The following is a 17170-nucleotide window of genomic DNA, read 5'->3' on the forward strand; positions in this document are numbered from 1 at the left end:
TATTTGTGAACTGAATCTACACCAGCGTTAGTGCGAGTGAGGCAGATTTAATGGGTTAAAGGGAGACAGATGTAGTTGTAGTTGGTGAGTTGAGGCAGTGGGAAAAGAGGTGGAGGTGGCAAAAGAGTAAGCACTAACCTATCAGGTGGCTTGTATTTGTGAGGAAACGATCTCCGCTGTGCAATTGTGAAAAACCAATATAAGTATGGGTTAATCCCTCGGGGATTTTCAGTTGTAACAGTGAGAGGGACAGCAAAACATTACGAAAGGGGAAGAGAGAGAGAGAGAGGACAGACGAGGGTCAAGGGATTCCCTTTTTCCCCGCCCTCTTCAACAGAATCACAAATTGTTACACAAACCCCTGGAAAAACTTCTTCCCAAGGTTTGACCCACTCTACCATCACTATTGGTACTCTCTCGGTAAATCAAGTGCGTGGGAGGGGGGAGGGGAGGGGGTTGCCCTTCTACTCAATTCTCTCAGTAACCCCACTCACAACTCATTCCACCACTCCCAAAAGCATTTTACCACTACCTAGTTACGATGAAAACTCCCACCACTCAATTTTCACACAGCCACTGTATGTTAACTCTCCCTTTCTCTCTCTCGCTCTCTCTCTCTCTCTCTCTCTCTCTCCCTCTCTCTCTTGCCACTCAGGCAAAACTAGGCTCTCACTATTACATTATGAATAGATGCGATTGCCTAGAATCCGAGCGACACAATTCAACGATTTATGCATTTGCTAGTTGTTTTTAGACAATTTTTGTGGTAATCATTTCATTTCAAGGATTCGTTCACGTGCTTATAAATGGATTTATCATTTTAGTGAAAAACTCTTAGAAAAATTTCAAATTGGTGAGGTTAATATTGTTATTATCATTATTATTATTATTATTTAAATGTATTTATGTATTCTTGTAGGAGAATCGGTAGTACGAGAATGCTCAAAATCGATGATAGTTGGTACTAGAATTAAAAGTGCGCCTGAAATTGTTCTTAAAACTTTTAAAAATTTCACGTATTTTAGTATTAGAAAATCGGTTGAATCCCGGGCTATTTAAAATTTTAATAATTTTAAAATTCAAAAAATATTTTTCTTCACTTCTCAATCGTTTGAAAAATTAGATAATCTAGTCGGAGAAATTCAACTATCCTGAATTTTCAACTTGAACAACCTTGAGCGATTTAACCATATATTTAAATCGATGACATTGAGAATTCAAGTATATATATTCCTTTATTTTTAGAGAAACATGGAAGGGCGTATTGACTGTTACATTCGTAGTAAATGTCAGAATTGAGGGATATCAATGCATCAAAACAATTTGCTGAACAGAACACGTAAATTACTAGATCAATTCATTTTTTTCAGTAATCAATGAGTTGACCTATTTAACTCTGCATTGAAATGCAAAAAATATCATTCTCTTCTATTCCGAAACTGTAGTTTTCTGCTCGTAAAATTGTTTTTTCGAGGAAATAGCTCGGACTTATGATAACTGAATAAAATAACAGACAAAAAATGTTAAATATGGTATCATTTCAGGTTTTCATGTAAGGAAGTTTGGAGTTCAAATGCGAGGAAATATGGCAAAGTCAATCTTTACTTCCGAAAACCTAATTTATGATTTTGGGTTTCTCGTCAGCCTTCATGATTCAGCATGAGACTGATCGGGTGTTAAATACTGTATTAAATCCTATTGGGATTCCTCCTCAGTATACTCAACATGAACCCATAGGTGATTGACCTATTTTCGAAAAGAAATGTGATAAATATATGATTTAATTTTATTAAGGATATTTTCCGAATATTTTAGTAGTCTTTCCGCTACGGAGTCCAGAGATATCCATCTACACTGAGAGGAAAAAAGTGAATATTTTTTAGCAAGAAATGAATAATCTTCATTGTTATGGTATTTTTGTTATTTTCAGGTGGTAAATTTTTCGAAATGACTAACAATAAATCGAAGCAAACGAATTTGTATTGATTGAGGAAATATTGGGAGAAATATTTCTTTGATTTGCACTCGTTATTTTTCTCAGAATATCTATGTGAAATTTCTTTGTTTGGACTGTCAAAAACTGACAGACTGAAATTGAGTATTTTTTTTAATGTTGGGAAAATTGGAAAAATCCAATTCTTTTCCAACTATCCTCATTGCTGTAAATATGGACATATCAGCAAAGGGGTTTGGTAATTTCTATTGAATTTTTCTCTTCTTAGAAAAATATCTTCATCTGATTCAGATTCGCATAGTTATCGAGCATTGGAAGGGCTGAAGCAACGTAAGTCCTCTTAACACCTTGCTCCTAAATTAGTAGAAATGAAAATAGTCGAAACACATGTGGAAAACACTAGTTATGTCATGTGCCAAATAACTTCTGTCATGTTATTTTTTCTGCTTTTCATAAAAAAAGAAAAAGAATTTATTTTCCGAGTTAAATTTTTTTTTCCTCTTAAAAAACGATTTTCAGGTGTGGAAATACAAAAGAGACGAAAAAACATCGTGAGATACTAAAATTTCGGTATTCTCATTCTGCCCCCGATGCGGTAATCCCAACTTGTGGTTTCTCATTCTTCTGTCACTTCCTTCCTCTCTCTCTCTCTCTTCCTTTCGTCCCACTGTGACACTGCCTCCGCCTCATGAGATGACGCTTATCACTCTCACTCTTACTTATGTTTTTTTAACAATTCTATTTCCTCAACGCATGGCAACTTATCGCATTTCTTGTTCTTATTTAATCAATGTTGTGATTGTATCTGGCCGTTAGTAGGTTAGTGTGTCTTGCTTTCGTGATACTGAAGAGGCTTTTATTTGAAATAGAACTGGATTAATTATCATATACTGATGACGAGCGAAGTTGACACACGTGGCGCTTATAATACTCAACTCGCCTGTTTCCATATCGACGGAAATATTTTGTTGTAACACGTAAATATCTTATGTACAACTGCACTGTCACGTGCATATTTTTATTTCGATATTTCAGGCCGACAATCACATTTTACCCAAATACAACTGCACCTTTCTACCTCAGATGCAAACATTGAAATACTCTCACATGGTTATGCACATGATGAAAATTTAGAACGCTATATACATCTTTATTATTTACTTTATTTACTGTGCGTAAATTTAGACTGAACTGAATACACGATGCCAAGGAATTCATGGGGAAATGAGGTCGGAAAGTGCGATCTCGACCTCGGCGTATCTTTTCCCTCTCTCTATGTGTCTGTTTCTCTCCCTCTCCCTCTCGCTGTTGTTTATTTATTTTTGGTTTTTCTTTCTTGTGTATTTATTTCGAGGAAGAGAAGCAGGTCTCTATGACAGAACAGCTGATATCGGAGTTTATCACTCTTCCTTGTACCTAGTGTACTTGGATGATAACAAGTGGAGTACCACGAGGTCAATTGTTATCAGAAACGTGTCACTGGATCATTGGAAAAAAAAACTTTTTGTTGTAGGAATTTTTTTTTTTGAAAAGCTGCCGATTTTTTTGGAGGTAATCTTTGTCGGAGAACTTTTCGCATTTTTAATGGCCAAAATTTTGTTATCAACCATTCTTTTCATAAAATAGGTTGTGCATAATAAAGCATGGGAAAAATATTAGTTTACACACGAAAGAGTAAATTCTGTTGATAGTATCTAAGGAGTCACTTTCTAGCATGTACGTAAAATATATCCTATACTTAGTTTCAAATCTGTTGAATTTTAGTTAGTAGTTTTTGTGCATATGTTGTCCAATTGTGGGCCGAAATATAAGTTGGGCTTGCAAGGTTGAACATTCCGCTTAGATGGGCTTGTCAGAATAGCAAATGACGATTTGTTGCAAATCGGTCTCTTCCCAATATATATAATGTAACTATTGGGATGTATCATTAGCTAAATACAAGCCTGAAGGAACAACACATGCCTCCCATATCCCTAGCGATCTATGTACGCTCCCCGCAAACCGTATTTCAATCTAATATTTGTAAGCTTGATTAATAAACAATTAAAGTTCTAAAAAAGTTGACTTGTGATTGAGTAACAAATCTTATATATTTTTTTGATCCTTATTAATGAAATCCCATACTATTGAATACGTGACGTCATGAAATGATCATCACAAATTGGAATTTTAAGTGAAGCCGAACTGTGTGTGGGTTATCTGCTGTTGAAATGTTTCATATACACTCACATCTTCATTTTATTTGTCGAACACGCTCAGGCAACAATTAGAAGTAAATTTTCCTTTACCCTTACATTTTAAAATTGTAAAAGTTATTCCTAATAAGATTCAGGACAACTAAGTGTCGTCGTGAACTTTCGATCGAATTGAAATTCATCATCACTGTATTCTTGTAATATCCTTACCAGTCCTCTATGCTGCAAGCTTATGCGCAGGTCCCCTCTGTACCTACATATAAGGTCCCACGGATATATTATTCGCTCAACCAGCCGCAAGGTTTTCAAACGTCACTAGTTCGTCTATAGGCATTCCATCATTGGCACCTAGTGCCCAGTTTGGCTCGCGCCAGGGAATCTTGGATCAAGCTGTGTTCAAGTTTCAATTTCTACTAACATTCGAACAAGTGAAATGGAAAATCAATTCTATTTAATTGAATTCTAGAGTCAATTATTAAATCAAAGACCTATGGAATTCTGGAAAAAGAAATAAAACTTGCAAAGCAGCACCAAACAAACGGTCTGTCCGATGAAAAAACATAGGTGAGGGAAAAGTATTGGAAATGGGATAATTGTAAATGATTCATACGTGTACATCCCGTTTTATTTTTTCATTTTATACGCTGGAAAGGCACAAGTGCTCTGCTTCGTTTCCTTAAGGGGGGATTCTACTTTAGAGGCTTCAAAAAATCTATATTTTCAAGGATTTTTTTGAAAAGGTAAGGAATGTCTGATTGAAATGAAACTTTTAGGATTTATTCTTATATATTTGAAGAGTCTTCTAAAATTTTTTTATTATTATACATTAGATATTTTTCATGTTTGAAGAAATTTACGGAGGCGCCTCGAGTGTGCAATTTCTGTGTGGCGGGCAAGATGCAGGTCGCAATTTTCATGTGAAACAAAAAAACAAAAGAAATTTTTAATTTTCAATAGTGTAATTCCTAGGTGAACCACGAAAATTGAACAAAAAATGAAAAATTCAACAATTTTTCGCAGATTGAAAAAAAAAATGCATTTTTAGAAAAAAAAATTTACCTTAAATCGTTTAAAAACCGGATTAATGTTAACTTTCTTAAGATATGTTAGGTTCACCTGGAAGAGAATTTAATTCCAAATTCAACCCATTTTGATTCGTTTCGATAGGACTTTTACTTTTCTTCCTATCTTGCCCGCCAATTTGAAAAAATCATAAAAATGGAAATCCGAGAAATGGCGTGTCAAAGTTTTCATGATGCTCGTATGCCTGCTCGACGCTTGCTCACTATTTCGTCTGTATCTCCGGAAATAATCCGAATTTTGTTCTGAAATTTTGGAGACATTCTTGGATAGTTTAGGAAGTGATTTACGCAAAAAAAAATCGATTTTTTGAAGCCTCTAAAGTAGGATCCCCCCTTAAAGGAAGTAACTAAAAGACTAAAGGGATGCAACACCCTGGACCTGATGTCTCTCATCAACAATGGTCCTCTGTGTACATTCAAGAAAACAGAGCATACACATCACCCCCAAACTTCTTAAAATTTTCTCTCATAAAAATGTTTTCCATTCTCAAGTGGAAGCAACAGAATAAAAGAAATACTAATCGTATAAAGACGTATTTAATCCATTTGTAAATCAAGTTTTGAGAAACATTCGAAATGTAAACTCCAATAAACAGGAAGGTTCTTAGCGCGGATTAGTAGATGGAGAAATTAATTGAGGCTATGAAGTTTGGCAGAGACAGTGAAGTGAAAATACAGAACTTTTGTTTCGCGCTCTTTTTTTGTCTGTATTTGTTTTTCAAAAAATTTCAGAGCAAACCATTACCCACAACTTGTTTTGGCGAATTTATTACAAGAATTCATTTTTGTTTATTTCATAAAACGACAATAAATATATGTATACAGATAAAATAGTGACCTTAAGGTGCAGCCACGTCGCAGGGTGAAGTGCACACATGATAGATTGAACTAATTCACAAAAGAGGTGATGACCAATGATGTAATAATTACGGTTAAAGCCAAGGCGATACATATGAAGCTAGGAATTCTTGAATTTTCCCTTTACATCCTCGAATATTTAAGTAATCATGGCAAAAATAGCAGTGGCCCGAGTCAAAATTTCACCGAGGTTTTCAACATGGTTCTAACGTCCACGGGCCAGTTTGCGACGTTGAAATCAGGTTGACCACTGTACATGCTCAATTCACGAATCAACTTACTTTCAACGTGCATATCGTCACTTATTTCCATTTATTCCGGATTTTACGTTGAATGTAAGTTGATCTTCGACCTACCCCTGACGTTCTTTCAACTTATTAGGTTGTAGGGGCAATTACCTTCCCCTTTCCCCCTTTCCGCCCTCATCGTCACTCCCTTCCCACCCTTCCTTCGCTAATTTTTTTCTTTTGCGCCCAGTTATAATTAATAAAAAATCGAAGTTTCTGTACTTGGTGGTGGTGGTAGAACCTGTTTCGAGTTCGGAATTGGCAAAATTGCAGATTTTGCATATATTGCACTGTGCTGATTTCCGGACTCGAAGGGACCTGATGTGTTGGAGGCTTGAGGATAGGAGAATGAGAATGAGAATTTTAATCCAGTCCTAATCTAGACGTTGAGAATACCCAATGTAAGTTAACAATATACTCAACTTACTCCCAAAATTACTGACGTTGAGGGTAGGTTGAGTATACGATGGGAAGTTGAGGGATTTTTGACGTACATGTATGAATAAGTTGACGTAGGTTGGAAATATGCTGAAGATTCCGCGGAAAAATTGCAGATCAAAGAAAAGTAAGTTTAGAACGTTAAGGCTATGTTGGGGGACCCGGTGAAATTTTGACTCGGGGGGACCCTCAATGCAAAACTCCTGGAGGGTTCAGAACAATAGTCTTTTAGTATGGGCCCCTGGAAATAGCTGAGTAGTGCAAGCGCCACACTGGTGCACATGGAGAAATTTCCGTACTTGACTGAGCATATGCTTCTGATTCCCCCCTCCCCGCGCCGTATTTGAATTTCCCGCGTCGTACGCGTCTAGCTCCCGAGTATGGCTTTCAGCCAGAGGTAGACAGAACGATCGAGTTGTAGGTTATACTATTGTGCTAAAATCAGTGTTCAGAACGAATGAGGTGAAGGTGATACTTTTGTTTATGACATTATTCATTCGGAGCTTTTGTGTGTTTGCAATTGAGAAAAAAATATTTCATTACATCAAGAGAACAGTCTTTATTAAACCTAGATTTTTGAATGAGCTATATTGCTAGATAAATTTTAAATAAATTCTGATTAAATCCTGAGTACGTACTTAGTCTACCTTAAATGGCCGTGTTACTTACTATCAAAGTATAAATTTTAACCCGATTATTCTGTAGGGTCGAATGATTATTGTGAAAAACACAAATTATTAGGCTCTCGGTAAAGTCATTATTGAGGGCATAAGAATTCGTTGATTGAAAAATAAATACTTCACCCTAGAATATAAGGGGAGTGAAAATTTTACTCTGTGGTAAATCATATGGTCACTTAATAAATTCAAAAATAAATTCGGCGCATAAGAGGGGGCCACTGGAAAAAGATTTTCACATAAAACGAGTAATAAAATGATGAAAGGTCCCTAAGTCAATTTACTTAATAAATATCCTCATCATATCATCGTTATTCTGTGCAAACAAACACGTAAACTCAGTTTGTTTTGTGCCTATCCATTATTACTATTATGTGTACAAAATGTTAATAATTGGCTGAAGGCCTTCGAGTGATGGCCGGTTGCAGGTTCTCGCAATAACTTGTAAAAAATTTCGTTAAAAATAAAAATAAATAAGAATGAAAGAGAAGTAAAAGATGTTCGGAAATATATAGCTCCTATATCGACAACCATAATTATGTTTAGTGATAACAATAGAAATTTATTTATCGGCCTTCTTCAATATTTTCAGATGAACAAAAGTCTTCTTCCATTTAGTGGAAGAAATAATTAAATAAATTAAATCAATTGACATACTCTACTTATGTCCATCATTTTTATCACCCAAATGAGATTAAGATAACACAACTAACAGCATTAAACGCTGATAGGTTAGTTGTCTAAGAATATACGAAACAATTTTTTAATAAATAATGATCACGCAATTGATTTTTATAGTTTTCGGAGGTGATTGCCCGAAAAAAAAGAACAAGTATTTTGGATCAAGACTGCACGCATATGAAGTGCGGGTTTAAAGAGCCGAAATAGAATGAAAAACGGTTTTTCTGCGCTGAACTTGACTTTCCCTCAATCCGAGAATGGCGTTATACTGTATATTATTAGGTATTGAAGCCGCACGAAAGAAGATATATATCAAAAGTCATATATAATGGTTTTTCTCCTCCACCAAACAACATTTTGAGATACAATTCGATTGATTTAAACTATGAATTTACAAGAATCTTCACGCAAGTGATTATTTTTGGAAGAATAAATCTGCTAAATATTTCTAAAAATAGAAACCCCGATGATTATTCTCGCCTTGGAATACGATCTAGGAAATAGTGATTGATCCAGTGATTGAATTCTTTCAGCCGTCGTTGAATTGCTGTGCTACATTTTTGTTTAAATTATCGTGACTCGACCAATTATTGACAGACTGGAAAATTCTAATAATTAGGATAAAATGAATCGGTGGGTGAATCTTTAGCAAAAAAGACATAGCAAACATGGGTATATACGTAGACACATAATATATGAACATCATATAAAAATCACATTTTCTGACTTTGTGGTTTAGAATGGGTTGAATAAAACACATAAGCAAATGAAATTTCGTGTATTTCACAGTTGCCATCGGCTTCCTATTGAAACAAATATGTTTTGAAACCATTGCATGATGACATAATTCATACAGTGTTTCTTCGGCAGATCAGAAGCTGATATACATATATGACTGTAATAGAGTGAATCCAAGAATCTCACAAATGAAATACGTCTCACTCTGACTTTTACTCTTGCTCGTTCATTGGCATCTCATTTTCGATAAAAAGGATTGTGAACAAGTAGATCAAAGAAGATGACATTGTCTGTTTCCAGGATATCCCTATTCCATCAATTGTAAGGGGGAAATGTACACAAGGGACAAAAAGATAGGATAAATAGAAGAAATAAAGAATAGACTATACATCTTGTTCTATGAAAGCAATGTATAGTACAGATACATCGTATTGAATATTTGACTTCTCCTGAAATATTAAACTAACTTCAAAATATATCATAACAGAAGAAGGAATAAGTTTCATGGAATGCAATAAAATGTCATTTAACTAAACAAATGAAAATCATTTAATTTATCAACTTTATTTCCTTCAGCGCATTGCAGCCCTTCACAACAAGTAATAAGTTTTATTCTAATATAAAATTAATGCTTTCATTGCCAGTGGAAGGTGAACCGTTCCTGTTCTACCTGACGAAGAATCACTCTATTCTAACATATATATCATATTTTTTTCAGCATAAAATAGAGCGAATAACTTCTTTGTTCCCCCTCCTCGTTGTACTTCCGTTTCCTCCATAACTCCCTTGCTCTCCCCCCACATCTCATGGCAACTTCCTCCCTCATCATTTTTTACAACGATCGCACTTGCACCTTTCTCACAAAACAAGAAGAGACCACCTCGTGTGTAACCACGCACATCGCATTTACTCCCCCTCCAGCCCCTCATCGCTCTTTTCTCCTCTCACCACCTCTCTCTACGGGTAACAACATTCTTATCCACGTCTCGCCCGTTCACTCTCGTTTTTCTTGGGAATTCATTTTTATAAAACGCCAAGTATGTATGAAGGGGCCCTGCGAGACAGAGAATTATACAAACGTTGTACACCACCTCGCATCCGCCTATGTTCCTCCTTTCTTTTTCCCCTCTTTCGCAAATTTTTTTTTTTTTTTTTTTTACTTCAGTTTCTTTTGGAAATCATTCGACGCTTTTATTGCGAATCCGGTCTACCTGGTTGTTATTGTAGAGGGTTGAAAGATCGGGTAAGTGGGAGGAGGAGGTCGCGTCACGCTAGGGTATTTCAATGGATATAATGATATTTTGTAGTTTTGAATATTTTGGAATTGTGGGAAGGGAAGGTGAGGGAAGTTGGTGATAAAAATACAGAGGGATTTTTTATGCGGTTTTGGGAGAACAGATGGTGAAATGGTTACAATGGGGGTGAGCATTTGAGGTGACGTATGGGCCAATTCAATCAGTTCGTTTTGGTTTCCTGAGAGGAAAGGATATCGGTTAAACGGTGCAACTTACAAGGAGAGAAAAGTTCGGTTCGGTTATTGCATAACTGTTTGGCAATTGTTTGTTTTGTTTTGAAATTTTGGGGGAAATCACCGTGCTCTTCAGGAAAACTTGTTGACTACTTACACAGAAGGGGAAAGGCTCGGTTATTGGAGAATTGACAGCGAGATAATTTTTCAACACCATTTTTTTCCCTCGTAAAGGAAATGTCCGAATTACAGTTCGTTGGAAATTTTTTTCTGGAAAATTATCTCTGAAATATATATATATGAATCCTCGGTAATAGTTATCTAACTATTAACTTTTGACTATTCCGCAGTTTTTGGTGAAAGTTTCGTAATCAAGTGGAGATAGCAAAACTTGTTTTTATGGATTCATCTTGATGCTCTCTATATAGATCGATCAAAAGTGTTATTCTCACAAAATTTCCGAGACATTTGTGATTTTCAGATTTTTCTCGACAACATTATTGTGCAGTGTTCGTTGATATCAAGATGTGAAGTTGAACTGTTGAGAGAACATCGGTGTCGTGTGACAAGAGCAGTTCCTGTTTCAAATATTGTTTTTTTCTGGAAGAAGAGTGTATGCACTTTATAGTCACCCAATCAATTTTCGTTGTTCAAAATATTCGTCTCGATGTTCTTTAACTCGATTACATCCTAAGAATTTATAGAATTTCTTCTTTCAAATTTGGCACAAGTGTTCTTTTGCATGGTAATCATACGATGAACATTGAATCTAAACGTGAATGCGCCAGTTCAGTGAGATGAATTTTGTAAAATAGGTCACCATGATATATGAGAATCTCCTCTTGATTTGACTGATAACTCTTTTCACAGGAATATCATTTTATTGCATGTCTGAATCAATATACTGAATTTAGATATGATTTTCAATTAACTTTTTTCCTTATGTGCTTTTTGGTAAATTTTTTGTGTCAGTATATTTTTTCAAGTATTCAATTCCCTCGTGAACATCTAATTTTATATGAAGTAATAAATGACTAATTACACATAAACAACCGGCCACATCACTTCTACTAGATAACGTCGCTCACTGATTGTTTTATTTTGGAAGTGCTTCAAAAATAAATCTCTTTATGATAATCTATAATAAACGTTTGCAGTGAATTCGAGTCAGATCCATCTCTTATCTATTATCTAATGACAATTCAATTTTTAAAAAAACACTCTACCCACCCATAACATTTTGCTTCCGCATGGAAGCTTTGTATATGGCCGATTTTTGAATTCTCTTATTTCAATTAAAAATTGTCAAAAATATTTTGAAACACCAAAAAACTGCGTATATGTGTTGGAAAATTCGCAATTTTAGCGATTAATTTTGAGAAAATTGTAAAAAATACAATAAAATTTGCAACTGAAAATCTAAATTTTAAATTTATGATAGATATCATTAACCTTTACTTTGATTCGTCATTTTAGCTCGATCGAAACAGTTAGTTCCTGAGATAGAGCAACTGTTGTAAATTTCCAAAACTACTGCAGCGAATTCAATTTTCTTTCAAAATACTCGTCTCAATGGGTTCTGTCTATATAGGTTGCCACAGATATAGATGTCCACATTTTTTTCAGATAAAATTTCGAGATATCGCCCTTTTTAGGTTTCATCACCATAAATTTTGTGAGCATCGTAAATTAATAAAAAATAGAGATAGCGAGGCGAAATTTTATACATTTTTGTAGCTCGCATAACATAAAAGTTTGCCATTTTGGATGAATGCAATCAGCAAAGCGGTTCCAGAGATATTACACCTTTTGCATGAATGTATTTCTTTCAATATTTCCTGAACCGCTCAACAGATTTCAATTTTTTTTTCAAAATACTAAAGCTATGAAAATATGTCCACGCGTTGGTATAAAAATCACCAGATATTGCCATTTTTTGATTTTTTTATATTTTCAGTGTTTTAAACTCAATAATTTGATGGAAAATTTGGATGGCAAATGAAAATTGACTCTGGTCCTAGCTTTTACGATACGAAAGTATCAGACGACGGATGAGGGCAAACTTTCCGGTGATTATTAGAAAATTTATTGTTTTGTTGTTTAAAAATTATCTCTCTAAACTACCTGGCGGCTGTCAGTATCATAACTAACTCACATCGCGAATATCTACCTTTTCATTTTTGAAATCGAATTGGTGACCATCCATTCGGAAGCATATTACCAATCGAATTGGTAGAAATGAAAGAAAAAAAATAATAACACGTGAAATCGAATAGCGTCGGTCGCTTATTCGTTTTGTCTAATAGCAAACGAAAAGGTACTTTTCAACACGGGCTGAACGTAGCAGCAGTGACAATAGTACATTGTGAGTCAAGCCGGGAAAACTGACGGTTTCCAGTCCCAGGTGTGGAAATAGCAACGACGCCTGGGACTGAAGTGCAGTTGCACCGGTGTCGCTCACATACTCTTTTTTCGGACGTCCGGCGCGATATGAAATCATCGATAAATTTTTCGGGGAAAAAAAGTTCAAGGAAGGAAATCATTATTCTCGGACTGAACAGTTCGTTTATTTATTTATTAATAATCAATAGTAATACAACATTTTCAACTTCAATACAAATAATATGCAAATATAACGAACGTAATATAAATGTAGAATTATTATTTGATGAATCACAGGTAAAAGCAGGTAATAGGTAATCAGAACTGGCTCTTTGAAGGAGTGAATGTTTCTGTCTTTGTTCCAAGCCAAGAAATCGGCAAAACATCGCTCATATTTCTTACCTGATATTTCAGGTAAGTAATCATCAGGAAAGGTTTTTGCAAAATCCGGGATTTCCTGAGGTATATAGCTGTCATCGTTGTTGTAGAAATTTTCTAGATAATCGCTCATAGTTAGCAATTTTGAATCCTTGTGCAAATAACGGAACAACAAAGTCAGTTTCACTCATAAGTTATAATACACTTGTCACGACGCGATAGAGTTTAGAATTACTCCGGGACTGCAGGCGTCATGAACATGAGACGCATGCGCAGACCGATCTCCGATCGTTGAGAGCACGCCAGATACTAGCAAATATAAGGATGTGAAACTTTTGCCAACTTGAACCGTGTTTTTAGTCGGGATAATGGTGTTTATTCACCTCCAGTCCAAGGAAAAAAAAACCATTGTGTGCAGCCGGAATGAGTTAAAGGGTTGAAAATTATAATATCATCCCATATTTTGTCTGGATTCAACGATTTTTGTCACTAATGATGACTCACCTATACTCAAACAATGATGAAATTTTTCGTCTCGTATCATATTATTCTAAAAAACGATTAAGCTCTTGAACAAAGTCCATTACTGATTCTTCATTTTCCCCAGAAAGTCTTATTTTCTATAGAGACAAATTTTAATGGAGTTTTCAATATTCATAATTATTGAAGGGGTTCACTCATATAACCATCTTCCATAACAATATAACTAACCTAATTAACATTTATTGAAGATGTTCGGACAATGGACTGAACTGGAGTAAAATGGTAGTGAAAACGCAAAAAATGCTCTGAAGTAAGTTGATGCTTGACTCAAATCATTAAAGCCGGATATTGCTTCATAATCATCTTCTGCTTCGAACCGTATGGTCCCTAAATGGTATATGTCCGCATGGTATTATTATATTATTTTAATAAAATAGTAACTTTACGTGTTTTTCAGGTTAAATCCATTGAATTCTTACCGAATTAGGCGACTAATATGATAAAATAAATTGTTGTCACTCTTGCGATATAAAGTATTATACGTAACTCATGTAGCCCTGATCATAATACACTTGCGAAAAGGGCAGCACTCGCCTTCCGCTTCTTTTCTACAAACCTGAAATTTCAAAACAAAAGAATTTTGCTCACCAACTTTTTCAGTGATGTCATTGATATTTTTGCTTGGCTGTGATGTCATGTCTTTTATCCACTGCTAATGTTAAAATTTTCCTCGACAATTTCTCTTTTTTTATTTTATTCTTTGAAGTGTTGAAATCTGTACATGTAAGATTTATTTACACTGTCGGTGTGGTTGTAGATTCTTAAATTGCATTCTTTTAGATAGTGGCAGATTATTTCTATATATTTGTAATCCCCCAGGTAGGAAATCCAAGCCTGGCATCCCAGTTTGGATCAATAGTGAATGAGCATTGGAATGTAACGTGGGGCCAGGCCCGATAACGAGGGGTGGCCCAAGCTAACTCAGTAAGGCTGGTCCAGGCCTTCGAACCAGCGCCGTTCCAGGCTCATATATTAAAAAATGCCTAGGGTTGGTCAAGGTTAGAATGTAATTTGTATTGGAATTTCCTGGAATGGCACAATAATGAATAACAATTTTTCGGGTGTAAATATGTTTATTCAAACAGTTTATAGTACTCAACATATCCAGATAAATGACAAATGAACCAGATACCCTGTGGCATTCGCAAACTTACTTTACACTTATGGAACAATATGGGGTTAACAATTAGGCATAATACCATAGGACATTGCCACCCTTTGGTTTTACGTGGAAGTAAAATCAGCATGCCGCCTAGTTAAAAAGAAATAAATTTTCGCCAGTTCGTCAGGCTGGGCCCAGGACTGGTGGAGAGGCTATGAACCAAAGCTGAATGAATCAGACTTTTCCCAGGCTTGGCACAAGCTTGGTACCCAGGTTTGATATGAGGGAAGGATCCAATCCTGGGCTTTCTTTGGTGATAGCAAACCTGGTTGAGTCTACGATTACCAAACCTTGGTCAGCCGGGCTTAACCCACGGTTGGCCCGGGCGTGAAGCTTGGCGATTCCTACCTGCGCCGTTCCATTTGCAAACCTGTTCGTTGTGTACGGAGGAGTGCATACGGAACTTTTCAGTCAGGTTAACAGTTTGTTTATTTGATTACCAAAATTCGGGCACTGCCATAATATATGATTAAAATCTCGAGATTCTGCTCCACATGAGCAGTTCGGTTCATTTATGATTCCGACGCGGTGTAGAGACGCTCCTAGATGGTTGTCCGCTCTTACCCGATTTACACTAACAATAGCTTCTCTGGGGAGTTTACATTTTTTAAACCAGGGGTGTGAAGATTGTTTATGGAATTTTTCAAAATATTTGGCGCCTTTCTTATTGCTAATGTCAGTAGCCTGTGCCAGGATCTTATTTCTTGTGCTAGTGACTTCGTCTATGTTGAAACAGTTTCTGAAGTCTGTGAAGGGAACGGCGAATTTATCTATCGGGTTAGCCGCTAGCCTGTCGGCTTCTTCGTTTCCCTCAATGTCACAGACCGACGGAATCCACATGAATTTAATTTCGGTGCTATTGTGACTGTTCGTTATGCTCCAGTACTTTTCTGTGATTTTAGATATGTAGGGGGACAATTTCATTTCGTGCAACTATTTTGTTATTCGACGTATGACACCTGACACATTTATTCAATTGGTGATCAATTACTGTGCAATTATACCCATTATTACATTACAATTACGACACGAGTAGTTGTAAGCGGTTAAAGTATAGGAGGAGCATGTGGCGACCTGCGTTGGGGTGTCAATTCGGCCCCATAATTGACAACACTAAATTTTAAGATGTCATTAGCGAGTAGAAGCCTCGCCGCAAAGGTGCTATAAAAGTAATTGGACAGAGTTTTCTGTTAATTGAGGTTTTCTTGTATGAAACTCTGCATGCAGTGCCGTCAGTATGAATGTAGCGAGGTAATAAATCATATAAATCCGAAAGCCTCTTTGAAAAAGGCGAGACACAAATAATATTGCATCTTAAAATCCCCTAAAAAAATGAGTGTAACGAAATTTGATCCTATTATTTCATTCGGCACTATATATATATTCTTATGATATTCACAGGGCGTATTATTTTAAACAATCCACCTAAGTATCTTCTGGAGGGGCTCATGCTTGCAAGCTGCAAGCATAAGGAGCTGTTTTCTAAGTGGCAATCGTATTTTTCACCCCAATGAAATTTGTTCGGCTTAATGAGTTCGGTCGTGAAGTGGTAAACTAGGATAAGTGCAGAAATCCAAATTTTTCAGGAGAGCTGAAAAACGATTTGCAGCATTGTAAGGAGGATTTTCACGCATCTAATGATGGATATTTATTTATTGCTCTACTATTTGTTAATAACGATGGCACCAAGCCTTTGTACTAGATTTGACGCCTAATTCACGCACTTATCCTCACTGTCATGATTGGCAACAAAAGATAAGTCAACTTATCTTCTTCGGCAATAAAAATGGAAAGAGATATGTTGACTTATCCTCTAGTTGTTGTCAGGGCAATAATCAATTACTAAATTCCGTCGAATTGTGTACGAAAAATTTTATTTATGTATTTATTACACTGCAATTTCAATTGTGTTACACTGATCATATCTACCCCTTTTTAATCATTGTCTTCACTTGATGAGATAATGTCTGGATCCGTTAGGGGGTTATCCTCGGCATCAACAATAAGATCCCTGTAAAAACACTGCTCTAGGTCAAACGTCGTGACAATTATTCTCTCGTCACTGCTTTTGGCGATTTGCTTGTCAGTGGCTTTCATGTTGTATGGTGCATTGGCCATATTTAAATGAGATTTCAGTTGTTCCTTGGCATAAGTCTTCTCTAACTCGGTAGTAGCTGATTTCAGTTGAATCTGCAATTGATCGCAGGTTCTGCACGTGTCAGTTTTCGGTTCCTTGAATGATAAACCCAGCGCCTTGATCTCTTGTTCATATGACCATCTTGAAACAGCTTGATCAGGATATGCTTCCTTGTACAGTTTAACCATCT

The 17170-nt window shown here is 36.0% G+C and overlaps 2 long non-coding RNA genes across 5 annotated transcripts in view; both read left to right on the forward strand.

The window, feature by feature from the left end:
• Positions 1-17170, forward strand: part of LOC135173103 (uncharacterized) — a 45671-nt gene that overhangs the window by 20755 nt on the left and 7746 nt on the right. The gene's annotated exons all lie outside the window — the stretch shown is intronic.
• On the forward strand, positions 17-3971 carry LOC135173101 (uncharacterized). Of its 4 annotated transcripts, XR_010301244.1 has the most exons (5): positions 22-853; positions 1246-1339; positions 1545-1737; positions 1816-1868; positions 1931-3971. It is a non-coding gene; the product is annotated as an uncharacterized LOC135173101 (long non-coding RNA). The 4 variants fall into 4 exon arrangements; XR_010301242.1 differs by having other exon boundaries at positions 17-382; positions 691-853; positions 1545-3971; XR_010301243.1 differs by having other exon boundaries at positions 25-853; positions 1816-3971.

The sequence above is a fragment of the Diachasmimorpha longicaudata genome, chromosome 2 (genome assembly GCF_034640455.1).
Source record: "Diachasmimorpha longicaudata isolate KC_UGA_2023 chromosome 2, iyDiaLong2, whole genome shotgun sequence".
Taxonomy (NCBI): Eukaryota; Metazoa; Arthropoda; class Insecta; order Hymenoptera; family Braconidae; genus Diachasmimorpha; species Diachasmimorpha longicaudata.